We start from the raw sequence: 15,944 nt of genomic DNA, 5'->3' as shown, positions 1-15,944 counted from the left end.
AACCATTTAAAAACATGATCCAAAGGGATACTTTTTAACTAATTATTTTATTTATTTACACTACAAATGTTGTTCCCTCCCAATCTCCCTCACAGAGTTCTTCCCCAATTCTCCTTTACCTGTGAGAGAGTAACCCCAGGTCTTAAGTTGCTATAGGAGACTTAATACTTGTATCCTCTCCAGTGGAGACCAGACAGTACTGTACTACATATGTCCTGGGGCCTTGGATCATCCCATGTATGCTCTTTGGATGGTGGCCTAGTCTATGGGAACTCTCAGGGGTCCTGTTTACTTATCCAGTCTGTTAGCCTGTGTCTTTTTATTGCAAAATTGAATCCATTGATGCTGAAAGATATTAATGACTGACGATTGTTAATTCCTGTTATTTTGTTATTAGAGGTGGTATTAGAGGTGTATTCATGTGTGTGTGTGTGTGTGTGTTTGTGTGTGTGTGTGTGTTTTTGTGTGTGTGTGTGTATGTGTTTCTTTTTTGGGTTTGTTTGTGAGATGATTGTATTTTCTTGGGTGTAGTTAGCTCCTTTTGTTGGTGTCTTCCGTCTAGTTTCCTCTGTAGGGCTGGATTAGTAGAAAGATATTGTTTAAATTTGGTTTTGTCATGGAACATCTTGGTTTCTTCATCTAAGGTAGTTGAAAGTTTTGTTGGATATAGCAGTCCGTCCTGGCATCTGTGATCTCTTAGGGTTTGCAAGACATCTGTCTAGGATCTTCTGGCTTTTAGAGTCTCTGTTGAGAAGTCAGGTGTAATTCTGATAGATTTGCATTTATATGTTACTTGGCCCTTTTCCCTTACTGCTTTTAATATTCTTTCTTTGTTCTATACCTTTAGTTTTTTGATTATTATGTGGCAGGAGGATTTTTTTCTGGTCCAATCTATTCTATGTTCTAGGCTTCTTGTATGTTTATGACTATCTCTTTCTTTAGCTTAGGCAAGTTTTCTTTTATGACTTTGTTGAACATGTTTTCTGGCTGTTTGAACTGGGAGTCTTCACTCTCTTCTATACCTATTAATTTTAGGTTTGGTCTTTTCATTGTGTCCCAAATTTCCTGGAAGTTTTGGGTTAGGAACTTTGTAATTTATCATTTTCTTTGGCTGGTGTATCAATATCTTCTATGCCTGAGATTCTTCTGCCTCTTGTATTCTGTTGGTGATGCTTGCATCTGTAGTTCTTGTTCTCTTTCTTAGATTTTCCATTTCCAAGGTTGTCTCCATTCTGATTTCTTTATTGTTTCTATTTTCATTTTTAGGTCTTGGACCATTTTGTTCAATTTCTTCACCTTTTTTATTATATATCCCTGTATTTCTACAAGGGGTTCATTTGTTTCCTCTTTTAAGGTCTTCTGCCTGTTTGAGTTTTCCTGTATTTCTTTAAGGGAATAACTTATATACTCTTTAAAGTTCTCTATCATCTTCATGACATGGGAATTAAGGTTAGAATCTTGCTCTCCAGCTGTATTAGAGTAGCCTGGACTTGCCGTAATAGGAGAGCTAGGTTCTGATGGTGCCAAATTGTATTGGCTTCTTTTGATTATGTTATTACATTTGCCTCTTGCCATCTGGTTATCTCTGATGTTAACTGCCCTGGGCATCCCAGATTGGAGCCTGCCTCCTCAGAGGCAGATGGAGCTGTGTGTTCCAAGTTAGAGCAGGCCTCTGGGGAGAAGGCAGGGCTGAGGGTAAGGAAGCAGACACACCAATCTACCACAGGTACATGTTGATGTGCAGACTGGCCAGAGAAATACTTTTAATGTCACATGAAAAAATCCTAGACAAAAATATTTTTCTATAATGTATATGCTGAGGCACATAAAAAATACCAAAAACTAATCAGAGACGATACAAGACTGTCTACTCTCCCTGTATCTATTCAATGTAGTACTTGAAGTTCTAGCTAGATCAATAAGACAACTAAAGGAGCTCAAAGGGATACAAATTGGAAAGGAAGAGATCAGAGTATTGCTATTTCCAGATAATATGATAGTATAAATAAATGATCTAAAAAAGTCTACCATGGAACTACTACAGCTGATAAACATTTCAGCGAAGTGGCTAGATAATAAATTAATGAAAAAAAACCCAGTAGCCCTTCTATATCCAAATGATAAATGGTTGAGAAAGAAATTAGGGAAAGAACACCCTTCATAAAAGCCACAAATAATATAAAATAATTTGCTAACCAAGCAAGTGAAATACCTGTATGATAAGAACTTCAAGTTTTTGAAGAATGAAATTGAAGAAGATATCAGAAGTTGGAAAGATCTTCCATGCTCATGGATTAACATAGTAAAAATGGCCATTTTACCAAAAGCAGTCTATAGATCCAACATAATTCCCATCAAAAATTCCAATACAATTCTTTACAGGCCACGAATGAACAATATTCAACTTCATATGAAAAAAAAAAACCAAGATAGCTAAAACAATCCTGTACAATAAAAAACTTCTGCAGGTATTACCAACCCTGGTTTCATGCTGTACTACAGAACAATAGTAATAAATACCACATTGTGTTGGCATAAAAACAGAGAGGTTGATCAATGGAATTGAATCAATGAACTAGAAGTAAATCCATACACCTACAGAAACTTGATTTTTGACAAAGAAGCCAAATGTCACAAAATTTCCTGCTTACAAGGTGTGCAAGGGTAAAAGATGAAGCAGAATTTGAGGGATTGGCTAACCAATGACTGGCTCAATTTAAGATCCATGCCAAGAGAGGGAGCCCATCCTGAACACTATTAATGATATCCTGCTGTACTTGCAGACTGGAGCCTAGGATAACTATCCTCCAAGAGACTTCACACAGCAACATATGGGAACAGATACAGAGACCCACAGACAAATATTAAGTGCAGCTTTGGGACTCTTATGGGAGAGGGGAAGGAGGGATTGAAGGAACCAGAGGGGTCAAGGACACCATAAAAACCTACAGAATGTACTAATCTGGACCCATAGGGGTGCACAGAGACTGAACTGCCAAGCAAGCATGGAATGAATTTAGAGCCCCTGCATATATGTAACAGTTATGCAGCTGGGTCTTCATGAAGGACTCCTAAAGTGGGAGTAGGGGCTGTCTAACTATATTACATGACTTTGGATCCTTTTTCCTTAGCTGGGCTGTCTTGTCTAGCCTCAATATAAGAAGATGCACCTAAGTTTACTACAACTTGGTATGCCAAGGCTAGATGATATCCATGGGAAGCCTCCCCTTTTTTGAGGAGAAGGAGAGAAGGGAGTGAAAGGCAGGGGAGGGAAGGAGGAAGGTGGAGGAGAGGCTGTGATTGGTATGTAAAGTAAATAAAAATGTAATCAATAAAAATACTTAAAAGTCTATGTTAAGATGTATAAATTAAACTCCAAATGTTAACAGTGACTTTCTCCATGTTATCGTATATTTTTATGGTTTTAATTTTTTCCCTAATGAGTGTGTTACCTTTTAGAATAGAAAAGACCAAGTTTATTTAAAGACATGTTTTATATGCATAATCAGCTAAACATGGAGTTTAAAACCAAAACCAACAGAAAGACCACAGATTAGAAAATAGAAAATCCCTAGTCAACATTATAAACTATTTTGGGGTGTGTGTGTGTGTGTGTGTGTGTGTGTGTGTGTGTGTGTGTGTATCTGGGTCTTCTCTCTCTCTCTCTCTCTCTCTCTCTCTCTCTCTCTGTCTCTGTCTCTCTCTCTCTTTCTTTCTCTCTGTGTGATGTTCTCTCTTCAAAATGTATGTAGCCTTCAGTGTCCTAGGTTGTTTCACTTTTAACTTGCATAAAACACTATGCTATGAGCTTAAGCTACAATAAATGTATTAATTAATTCATTAATTCATGTAATCAACAAGTACAGGAATGTCTGACTTTAGATAAGGATGGTCAAGGAAGTACATCATGGCATTTTCCCCTTCTGTCTGTTTTTTTTTTTCCTGGCTCAAATATCTTCTAAGGCTGATTCACCTTTGATGAGATATTTGTCATGATCTCAGGGGATTTTACAATTACTCATCCTACCCACAGGGAAGCAGAAATCCTTCTTAACATTCACCACAAATCTTCTCAGTTTTGCTTGCTGGTTTGTTTTATATTTATTTGAGGCAGAGCTATACCTACATAGCCGGGTTGGCCTGGAACTCACTCTTTTTTTCTATTTCACTCAGCATTGGGGGTGGGGTTGAGATTACATGTGTGTGCTAAAATATAATATTTCCCCTTATCTTTCCTGGTTTTGTCATGTCAGGGATAGAATCCAGGGCCTTGCACATGAGAAGCAAATATGTTGCCATTGAGGTAGATCCCAGCTCTGTATCTTCAGTTACCTAGCCATCTAGTCAGGCTAAAGTTAAATGCTCATCCCCGAGTCAATCACTGTAACCATTTAATTGAAGAAGCAGATGATTTAGCCTAGATGGTGCCTTGCACCCCACTTCTGCACATTGTAATCATCCCCAAATAGAAACTTAATGTCATGGTGTTCCAAGTCCAGGCTGCCCTGGGATCTCAGGCAAAATTTTTTTGTCTATTCTAAGGACAATGGAAAGGCACAGGAGATTTGTAATCTTTCTAAATCACTCCCAGTGACACCAGGGGGGATGGATGAATGGGTACTCAAGTTTTGTGAAATGGTTTTGGTGACTGTGAAAAATGCGTGCTGCTGAAGGTTAAGGGCAAGGGAACCTGAGCAGGATGCTCGCCTCTGATGCTGCTGCTCCTTGGCCCATTTATCTGGCAAAAACCCTGATTTGTCACCACGTCCACCCACTGTCTGCCAGGTTCCCATATACACATATGGAAATAGGACTACTGACTTTTCAAAGTAATAGCAGTAGCAACAACAGGCTTGCCAGTGATGGTAGTGAGGACGACGACGACGACGACGACGATGATGATGATGATGATGACGACGATGACGATGATGGTGGTGATGATAAAGATAAGTGTATTATCCCTAGCCATTGGGACTATAACTATAGAAACCCTGCTCACAGTTGTTTAAGAAGAGATGCGTGTATTTGTCTGGAGGGGACAGTCATGGCAGGCAGGGGTCTGCATCTTTAACTTTCAGATAGCTCCAGGTAGGAATGATTATTCCTGGCAGCTCAAGACTGGCGCTTCAGTAATGTTCACAGGGCTGGAGGTCTAGGTTGGTAAAAATCATCATGAATTTGGATTTAAACATTTGACTCAGTGATACCGTACAGACCTCAGGGAAGCCTCTTAGAAAGCCTCTTAGAAGGATGTTTAAGACACCGCTGAAGGATGAGCTCACCAATTAAAGGTAAAGTTGGGAGAGGAGGATGAACATTCTGGGCAAATGTGGGACTTAAGATATCTGAGGAGCTGAGGAAAGGCCTGTATGGCTGCAGGGTAGCTTGCTGCAGGGGAGTGGCACTGATGCAATGGGCATGAGTAGACAGAGTCCTTCTAGAGTCAGTCATGACTACATGATCCTTGTGGAATTGCAACTTCTTCTATGGAAGCTTGGACAGAAGGATGAGAATCGTCAGATCACTATAAACATGTCACTATACTCCATGATGGCCAGGATATGGCATCTTCTATGCTCTTAACGTGTGTGTGTGTGTGTGTGTGTGTGTGTGTGTGTGTGTGTGTAAGAGAGAAATGGTGTATGTATGAAACATGCATATGGAGTGATACACATGTATGGCCAGAGGAGGAGGAGGAGGTGTGATGACCTATTCTATCACTTTCAGCTTCTTGAGTCAAAGTCCCTCATTGAGCCTGGGGCCCACTGTTTTGGGCTTGAGCCGCTGCCTAACAATTCCCAGCAATCTTCTTGCCTCCACCTCTGACAGCAGTGGAATTATGGGCACGTTTGTGGCCACACCCAGCTTTTCAATGTGGGTGTTGGTAGTTGAACTGAGATCCTCCTATTAGCAAGGAAGCTCTATTATCCCCTAGACCATCTCCTCAGTGTGGGAAGGACATTTAACTAGCTGTCTCGAGATTTGCAACAATATAGGGGGTAGCAGGTGAGGAGAACTTGGTCAACCACTAGTGTTCTCTACAGAAGAGACTAATTATATAAGACATAGCATGGAGCAGAGAAATGAGTTATTAACCACAACTTAGAGTCTTCTGCCTCGATAAGGTCAACAGTAATTGCTGCAATGACTTGATCACCACACATTGTGTTTTGTTGGTTAATAATGGAATACGGATACCATGCCGAACAATATCTTTACTTCTCATTAAAACTCACAGTGCCATTTCAATTCAATACTGCAATGATATCTTCAATACATACGAGGAAATTTAAGTTCAAAGAGCCTACTTGACAGAATCAGAGGGGTGTACAGGTCTAGTCTTTTGATTTAGTTGGCTAAATGTTTGACCGCCATGTATTTGGTAGATGTAGCAGAAAGTTTCTAGAATCTGTAGCATCACCTGCCAAATAGCCTTCATAATGTAAATAGGGCTGGAAGGTGAAGGCAGTGAACAGACCTGTCTGTCTGTTTGATCATGCCTGTTGCTGGGCACTGAAACTCCTCACTACATCAGTTATGATATAACTGTGGTTCAGTGATGGCTATCATCAGCTATGATGAATGTTTAAGCTTGGCCAAGACATTCACTGCAGGGAAGTGTGGGCTATCTCTGATTCTGAATGTTACTTGGGACTTCACACGGGCTTAGTGAACCATCCCTAGAATTGGCAATCTAAGATTCTTTTACCCAACCTTTCTTCCTTCTCTTGATGAGAAGGGACAGTGTCCATAGCATCTTAATGGCTGATAGCCTCCTCTGATGGCGTTTTCAGTTTCCTTCTTGGGTATCATTCTTCATTAATCTCTTGGAGAGCTAATTTATTGTGTGAGTTCCTTAGGGTTGCCTGGACAAAGAATCAGAAACTAGGTGGCTTGTAAGATGGGTAAAGGTGTTTGTTTTCAAGCCTGATGACCTGAGTTTGATACTTGGGACCCACATAGTACGAGGAGAGAACTGATTCCTTTAAGTTCTCATTTGACCTGCATGCACATGCTGTGCCATGCTTATCTCTCTCTCTCTCTCTCACACACACACAGACACACACACACACACACACACACACACACACACACACACACACACACACATATATATATATATATATATATATATATATATATATATATATATATATGAAAACAATGGAAATCTGTTGTCTTACATTTCGGAGGCCTGTAAGTCTGAGGTTAAAGTATCTGTAGGATTTTTTTTGAGGCTCCTCCATGTTTCTTTCCTCCTTTTTGTAGTCTCTGTGTAGACTTTCCTTGGTTTCTCATGGGTGGTATTCTCTTGTGTCTTCACATCACCTGCCCTCACTTCTTAGTATCTCATTTTTCCCACTTCTAAAGGACTCAGACATATTGGATTAAGTCTGTCATATGCCCTTTAATGGATCTTCTACAAAGATTCCACTTCCAAATAAGCTCACGTTGACCGCCCAAGGTATTAGTACTTTAGCACCCTTTTTTTTTTTTTTTTTTGGTTCTTTTTTTCGGAGCTGGGGACCGAACCCAGGGCCTTGCGCTTCCTAGGTAAGCGCTCTACCACTGAGCTAAATCCCCAGCCCCAGCACCCTTTTTAAGTTGCATTTAGTCCATAACTTCCATCTTTTGTATTTTTTGGTTAAGGACTTAGAAACTTGGAAATTTCAATAACTTTGTATTTAAGACAAGAATCCCATCTAGAGTTGATATTTAGCTTTTTAAGTTCTTTCATTTCTTTTCAAAAGAAAAATCTATATTCCTAAAATCATAAAAAGTTAAAGATAGCTTTAAATTAATGTAATGGAATATAATTTTACTAATTAGATACACTTAAATGTTTTATCAGAACTTCTCCACAATATTAATTTTAAACACAGCTGTTTTAACATAGCTAGAAATAGAATAATATAAATGGAGCAATGGTGATTTAAAAAAAAAACACACATGGAATTGGTACAGAAACAGATAGATTGATCACTGAGATAGAATCAAAGATCCAGAAATAAATTCATATACATATGGATACTTGATCTGATAAAGAAGCTAAAGTGTAACATAGGTAAGTTATATTGTACATTATACCTTCTTCTTCATACCTGACAATGATCAGAAATATAAGTTAATTTCTGCCCCTGCTGCAAGGTCATGTGTTCACAGTAGCTAAACCTAAAATGATGTGGGATGAGGCAGGGAATGGACTGGAAAACATTTGAAGTACTTCTCCTGTTCTAAGCTCTGAAAACAAAGAAGTGATAAGTCGTGCCCTGAGAGCCAAGAGAAGTTTGCAGAGGAGGACAGCTTTGAAGTGATGGACAGGTAGAGCAAAGAGTCATCCAGCTGGCTCAGCGACAGGATTGGAGGTGTTTGGTGGTAATAAACAGAAGCCACAGGGCATGCTTGATGCGAAGAGAAAGGGTCCCAACTGTTAGGAAAAAAGCTGGGATCATTAAATTGGTACCAAACTTGGGGATACCTTCGAGGTCAAAGGCAAATGGGCTTTTCCCCCAAATGCAACAAACATAGTAAGAGCTGAGACAAGACTCAGCTCCAGGTATTTTTCCCTGTTTACAATTCTTTGATGCCTCTTTGCCTCCCCCGATCTTTTGTAGAGCAAAATGGTGTTGCTGGAATTTTCAACCCCAATAAGCCCATATAATAAACACACAATCTAGTTATTCCAATTACAAGCTATATGCCTAGATTGGGCAGATTTAACACTATACTTAGTCCCCAGCTATGAGACCCTTGGTTACTTGCAGTTTGTCCAGGCCATGTGGATCTGCTGCATCATGGTTTCCTTCTCCTCCTCTTCAGTCTTCTCTTCTTCCCCTCTCCTCCTCTTTTCTCTCCACCTGCTCTGACTCTTTAACCTCCAGTCCCACCTTCCCCACCACTGCCCAATCACAGGCTGTAGCCTCTGAAGTTAAAATGGGGAGAAGGTTCACATGAGATCCCTTGAGTATGTGATGGGTTGCTCCTCAGGGGCAACCCCTCTAGAGGAAGCAGAATTTACGTCAGGATACAAACAGCATCAGGACAATGCACAACGAAATGCTAACAAAGTTTCAAAGTGAGGAGCTCCATTTAAGAGCATAGTTAGGGGGAGGGTGGTAAGGGGGGGAGGATGGGGAGGGGAACACCCATATAGAAGGGGAGGGGGAGGGGTTAGGGGGATGTTGGCCCGGAAACCGGGAAGGGGAATAACAATCGAAATGTAAGTAAGAAATGCTCAAGTTAATAAAGATGGAAAAAAAAAGCATAGTTTTAGACTTTGACCCTTCAGATAATACAACAAATGTATTATGTAAAACACAGAAACAGGTGAAATCGTTCTCAAGTTCTCTCTCGCTTCTTAAATTTTGCATGATTTGCTTCGAGGTCAGATAATTTGAATTGATTTTACTCCTCTTTGTCTCACTGCGTAGCTTATTCCCACCAGGCGAATCCATCGTATTAGGATGGGAATAGAAAGAGTTATTTATTCTGGGACTCCTGCCCATTTTATCACCCTGCCATCTTAATTTCAGCGCTTGATTTGTGCACTTGTGTGAGTGAAGGGCGCTGGGTGCTCCTTCACGTTTCGCTTCTTTCCTCTCCCGTGACGTGTAGATGAGTCGGATGGTGGACACGCCAATGGCAGCTGTGGAGCTTTGCTTGCATGTGTGGCTTGGCATCTGGATTTCCACACTGATCAAAGAGATCAAACGACACTGTTGGGATACTTTCCCTTGCAAGTGACATAAACATGTCTATCCACAAAGAGGAATGATGCACGAGTTCAGGAGTTAGCTGCAGGCACAGCGGGAGTTGAATTTCATCGAGATTCTGGTCTCCTGCTATTGCTTGGCTGTCATTGTCTCTGTCCAGTGTCATTCCTAGGCAAGTTCCATTTATGTTGTAGCCAGATGGCACAGAGCATCTACGAACCATCATCTTTCCAGACAAAGCACTTCTCATCCCCAATTACCTATAATTGAATCCCATTGGTTTGGGCCTCTCCCTGAAGCACTGGGAGTGAATACATAAAGAATGGTACCCTAGAGAAAAAGAATGGTACAGCTAACCAGAAGAGTCTGGATGCTGTGCAGGACGACGACGGGTGAGTCAGATTCCAGAAGTAGGTTTAGCTTTTGTAGGGATTTCATTGATCAAGTTTTGCCTTTAAGATTCATGGGGATTTATTGTACAAAATTGTAATACAATTAAGATTGTATGTACAACAACATTTTAAGTCATGTATTACCTCTTCATCACTGGTTAGCTTTAATATTCCAGAAAGAGCTATCACTTAGAACCCAGGGGCTTCAGTACCAAGGACACTTCTCTGTGCCTAGGAGCTTTCTTCTTGAGAAATATATCTTTATGGAACCTTCAAATCCAAATGCAGCCATTATGTAGTTTCTTTGCTGCTTCCACTAAATTCTTCAGCCTAGGGAAAGAACAAGAAGAAAAGCTGGTTCTCAGAGAATTCATTCAGAGAGCACACTTCTGTTCAGATGGCCACTGATAATCTGTATGCCCTTTTATAGTTTTCCAGGTCTCTTTGAGCCTTGTTTTCCTCTGAACATAAACCACCCATCTAATTAGTGAGGCAGTCCTCACTATTTAGACTGAATGGAGCATAGCAGTCTGTGTCACCTAGTAACCCCCCAGGAATCTAGTCATCACTGTACTGTAATAAACGCCATTATTAATATTTTATATGGGCTATCAATGCAACATACTTTTAAACTAAGTTCCTTCTGCTTCACTTTGCAATTTCAGGTGCAAAGGAAAGATGAAGGGCACCACTGGCTTTTGTTTTCATGTGGCCTGTCACCGTCACTGATTTGAAAAAGTCTTAAGATGTAAAGCAAGGAGGCAGAGGAGATGGCCTCAAGAGGGGGAGGTTTTATTTTCATGTCATTAGCCTAGACTCACTGTAATATTTTCCTGTTCTTTACTTCCTACACAGTTGTCACTAATTGCACACTTATCTCGCCACTTAGCAATAGTCCTTAGTTCCTAACCAACTCTTACAAAGCTATTAGCCAAAATATGTCTTCCTTCAGTTTTCAAGAGAGCAGTTCTAGCTACCTGGTAAGAATTCTTTTTGTTCTTTTTTTTACACTGAATAAAAACAAGCCAAAGACCCAATAGAAAGGAGCATCTCTGACACACATTATTACATGATTGTTAGAGTCTTTTAATCCTACAGGCTAATGATCATTTCTAGTTTAGTAAAATGGCCACCCCACTTGAGATGATAGCTTCCATTCAGAAGAAGGTTACAAACAACGAAATGGTAGAAACTAAAGGGAAAAAAACACCACAGGGCTTCTTTCATTTAAATTTTAGAAAATAGTCTGTCTGTAAAGCCTTTCTTTGAATTCACCAGCCACACTTGTACAAGCTACTTTCAACTGTTTCTATTTTGAAGATACAACCACAAACACACACTGAGTGCTCACACCTTTGAAATGTCTTCTATACCTGTATATATAGATGAGTCCATTTAAACATTGAGCAGCTTATGTGGTATTCACTTTATAAACACTTTCCCGAGCATCCACTCAGTTTGTGCAAGGAAAATACAAATGATCCACCAGGAGCCATTACCAGGAGAAGTTGTTGTGTTGCAGACACGCTGCTCTTGGGATTCACACCTCTTACTGTGTCCCTTGAATAAGGGGCTTGGTTGGTCTTAAGCTTTCATAATTCAACCCCGTAGCACTCCTTCATTCTATATTAAAGAAGAATTAGCCTAAAGCTGGGGAACTTCAGTACAAATCTTGGTTTGACTAGACCTCGCTGTGTAGATGACATGCCTCTCTGTTCTCATATGTGGCCTCTTTGTGGGGCTTTTGTGAGGACATAATGTGAATATTGTGATGGAAACAGTGCTGGTGGTGCTGCTGTTCCTGGTGCTGCTACTACCAGCACTGTAAGGATGTATGTGATATTTCACATCTCATCCCAGAGACTCAGATAGCTTCCGGTTTCAGAGCCAGCTCTGTTCGTCACTGGTGTGTGGTCTCGAGCCAGTGAATTGACTCAATTTGGCAAACTCCGGTTTCTTTACTGTTCAGATAAATAGTGCATACTTATTAGTAGTGGTTAAGATCTGATCTGGTTCCACACCCTGGAGGAACTGGGGAAAGTCCTATGTTTTACTCCTTGTTATCCTTTGGTTTTTGTCAAACTGCTTCTCTCGAGAATGTGGATTGCAGGAATTAATTGAGGTAATATACACACGCAACACATTTAAAATCATACCCAGAGTTTTCTGAAATATGAGTACATTTAATTTCTTATTACTGATTTCACTTCCCATTAATACACATTATAAGTAAGTGCAAAAATAAGGGAGATTACTTGCTTAATCCAACGGTCCAGCTTGTGACCGACTCTGAGTAAAATTCCTGAATGTACACATTATCAGGTCATGCCATGTTGTGCCATGCAACTACCCACAGCCCTTCATTGTAGATAGTGTGTAATGACTTATCTGTCATTTTCCCAGGCATCCCCTTTGCCCGAAAGGTCTTAGAGCCAAACCCTTTAAGAACCTTGTGATTTTAATTAAGTTTTGAAGTTTTTTGAAATAAGGTTTGGCATTGTAGACCAGGCTGTCCTGGAACCCACTGTTTAATAGTCCGGGTTACCCATGAATTTGTAGCATTTCTTCTCCCTCAGCTCCTTAGTCCTGAGATTACAACTGTGAGCCACCACATTCTACTTTTTAAAGGCCAATTTAGATGCTATATGTGTTTTCCCTGCACATTCTCCCGTTCTTGAAAACCAACTACAATCTGGTCATGCCTTACAACCATTGCTGCCCTTATTGTGATTTGCCTTAGATTTCCAGTGCTGAACATATTTTTCTCCCTGAGGAGACTCAGTACTGTGAAGACCATTTCTATGAAGGAAACATCGTTATAATTTCCTCTCATCTATAACAGTGCTGAGCTCTAAGGGGGACTTTTGTAGATATTTGCTGAATGAGGGAATAAAAGAAGGAATGAATGAAGTAGCTGATGGCCTGGGTGATCATCGGTGAATTAGCCTGGGAGGGAGAAATGTAGAGCACATGTACTAGATATGCTGAAAGTTCATGTTCCCTGTTGGAATGTCAAACCCTCAGATAAAGGGTTGGGATCAGATCTTGTGACCCAGGCAAAGCTCACAGTCTTCCAACTTACAAACAAACAAACAAACAACACCCCCAAAACTATTTATTTGTTAGTTGAACAAATATTCACGTAGGACTTCTTGTGTGTTTTAACATATTCAAAACCTAGCAGCCTGTATTTAGAAGTTTGATTTACCATGCGTAGGATGTCAAAAAGGGAAGAACCTGCAGAATCATTCTAGTTAGGACATCTCAGATGGTACACTGAGCAATAGTGCCCCCCAAGGAGATACGTTCTAAACATGAATACAAGAAGAACATTTCCTAAGCTTGGAGAACGCTGTGTAGTATATCACTACAGGTCCCAGGTTAATCCTGGAGGTGATGGAGATGGTAGCCAGAGTTATGGGAGCAATCTTTTATTCTGCTCTTAGAATAGATTCTTACAACCACCCCCATCCCACAAGAACTTCATGAGGAGGTCTCATTTTCCCTATTATAAAGATGAGAAGAGAAACCATATTAGAACTATAAAGGCACTGAGAATCCTAAAGCAAAGAAACCCATTTTGTTTTGCTTAGCCCAGCATTTCGCAAATTTAATTAACCACAGAGGTGCTTTTTCCTCTTTACATATCACTTAATGATGTTCCCTGGACCCACAGCATTCATTATTTGGAGACGTGTTGTTCCAGTTTGATGCCTTTGTTCCTCAGATGAAGAAATGGAGGCTCAGTTAGGAAAGGACCTCATCGAGCTTCATCCTTAACAGATTGTGGAGACTGGGTTTAAATGTCACCTCTCTATCTGTATGGAATTCATCTTTTATTTTTCACTGAGGGTTTTTCTTCTGTTGAGGGGGGTGTCTTTCTCCATCACATTGGTACTTTCCATTCATTTCTTCTTCCTGTCCTCTAATTGTCCCATTTCAGGCTTTCTGGTCCAGAACAGTCAGGTGGCCACTAAAGACTTTGGATTACATCTTAGGTAGTTTTTGCTCTTAGTCTCCAAGGCTTGGCTATCTCTAAGTATTTACCATTAGTCAAATACCACAAATATCTTAGTAACATTTTATATGACACAAGGAGCAGGTGAATTCCTTTTAGAGACTCTGCTTATAGGGGCTGGTGAGATGGTTCAATGGTTTAAGAGCAATGACTATTCTTTCAGAGGACTGGAGATCAATTCCCAGCACCCACATGGCAGCTCACAACTGTCTGCAATCCAGTTCCAAGTGATTTAACAACCTTACACAGGCACATATGCAAACAAAACACCAATGCACATAGGAAAAAATACATCATTTAAAAAAGGACTCTGCTAATCTATACTGTGAGCTGTACAGTAAGTGAGCTGTTCGTTGAAGAATTATAGCAACTTTGCCTAATTAAGTGACATTTTCCCACAGCTTTTCTCTGTCCCTAACAATCCATGGTTCAGAGGAATGACATTGTTCTTCAGGTCACATTTCTCATTAATTTACCTATTTCTTCTTTTGAAACTCTGATGTGAAAGTTTGAAATTATTAATGTGCTGGGATAGCTTGGGTCTTTTCTAGACTCTGAAATTATTTTTGCTAGATTTCTTTCATTTGTTCATTTATCTGGCACATAGTTTTATAGTTTCTTCTCTTTCCAAAATTCCACTTTCTATGTTCTAGAAAGGGAGGTATTTTTGTGACCAACACAGAGCCACATTTCCCAAGGGTCTCAAAGTCTAAGAGAAGAGGCAAATGTTTGAATATTAATAGAGAACACTTACCCAAATAATCCCCCAGTGGTTTGCATTAAAGTTTTGTATTAAATTATTTAAAATGTGTTGTTGCTTAGTTTAGTTGTTGACACAGTTGGAGGAGGAAGATATATATATATATAGTATTTGGCAGAAACATTTCCTTGTGCAGGTTTCTCTTCATGTATAGAAAGAGATGACCTGTTGTACAGGTTCGATTTTTGTCAACTTGACACAATCTGGTGCCATCTGGAAAGAGGGGACCTTTCTCAATGCCTAATGTAGGCATTGAGAAAAAAATGCCTGGATCAGATTTGCCTGTAAGCAAGTATGTGGGGGATTTTCTTCTTAAATTAATGATTTATGTGAGAGGGCCCAGCCTACTGCGGGCAGTACCATCTCTGACCAAGTGATCCTAGGTGGTAGAGAAAAGTATTCCTCCATGGTCTCTTCTCTAGTTCCTTCATCCAGGTTTCCACCTTGGTTGTTTTCCATGATGGACTATGATATGGAAGTGTACGCCAATAAATCCATTCATTCCTCAGTTGTTTTTGGCCACTGTTTACTCAAAAGCAACAGGAAGCAAATTAGGCAGAAAATGTAGTAGGCATGTGATAGATCATGGTTGTGGGACTATCATTAATAACCCAAGAAAGCATGAGCTGTAGTGTGGGATTACCCAGAGTTAAGTGTTGGGGGTGAAGGGTAATTTATAAGCAGGATATCATTGAACAACTAACACAACTTCATTGAATATCAATTTGAGAGTCCTGGAGTGAAAGGCAGGAATTAGTCAGGGCGCGTCACAAATGCTTGATGGTTTAAAGACTACAAAATATCATTTCTTTGTCCTGAATGACACCTCTTAATATTTCAAAAAATCTATTTATTTTGCCAAGTTGAATATTCAAGATGATGCCTATGTCACATCCAATGTAACCGGGATACTGTGCTACATTTCAATTTCAGAAAAATGACTACTTTCCATAGTGTATATAAACTTGTGACAACATGTGCCATTCATCTAAAATTAAGGCTTGGTGGGACATATGCTTTCATCCTTCAAATCTGGAAAGTCAAATTATATTTTATAATTT

General features: G+C 39.9%; 1 long non-coding RNA gene across 1 annotated transcript; it reads right to left on the bottom strand.

Annotated features, from left to right (window-relative positions):
• Positions 1 to 10,166: 10,166 nt before the first annotated feature.
• LOC134480632 (uncharacterized) lies at positions 10,167 to 11,811 on the bottom strand. The gene is made up of 2 exons (XR_010055274.1): positions 11,479 to 11,811; positions 10,167 to 10,435 (listed from the first exon to the last, which is right to left on the bottom strand). It is a non-coding gene; the product is annotated as an uncharacterized LOC134480632 (long non-coding RNA).
• Between the last annotated feature and the right edge of the window lie 4,133 nt (positions 11,812 to 15,944).

The sequence above is a fragment of the Rattus norvegicus genome, chromosome 10 (assembly GCF_036323735.1).
Source record: "Rattus norvegicus strain BN/NHsdMcwi chromosome 10, GRCr8, whole genome shotgun sequence".
Lineage (NCBI taxonomy): Eukaryota > Metazoa > Chordata > Mammalia > Rodentia > Muridae > Rattus > Rattus norvegicus.
The sequence above is the reverse complement of the archived record's forward strand: the minus strand, read 5'-3'. Positions and strand labels throughout refer to the sequence as shown.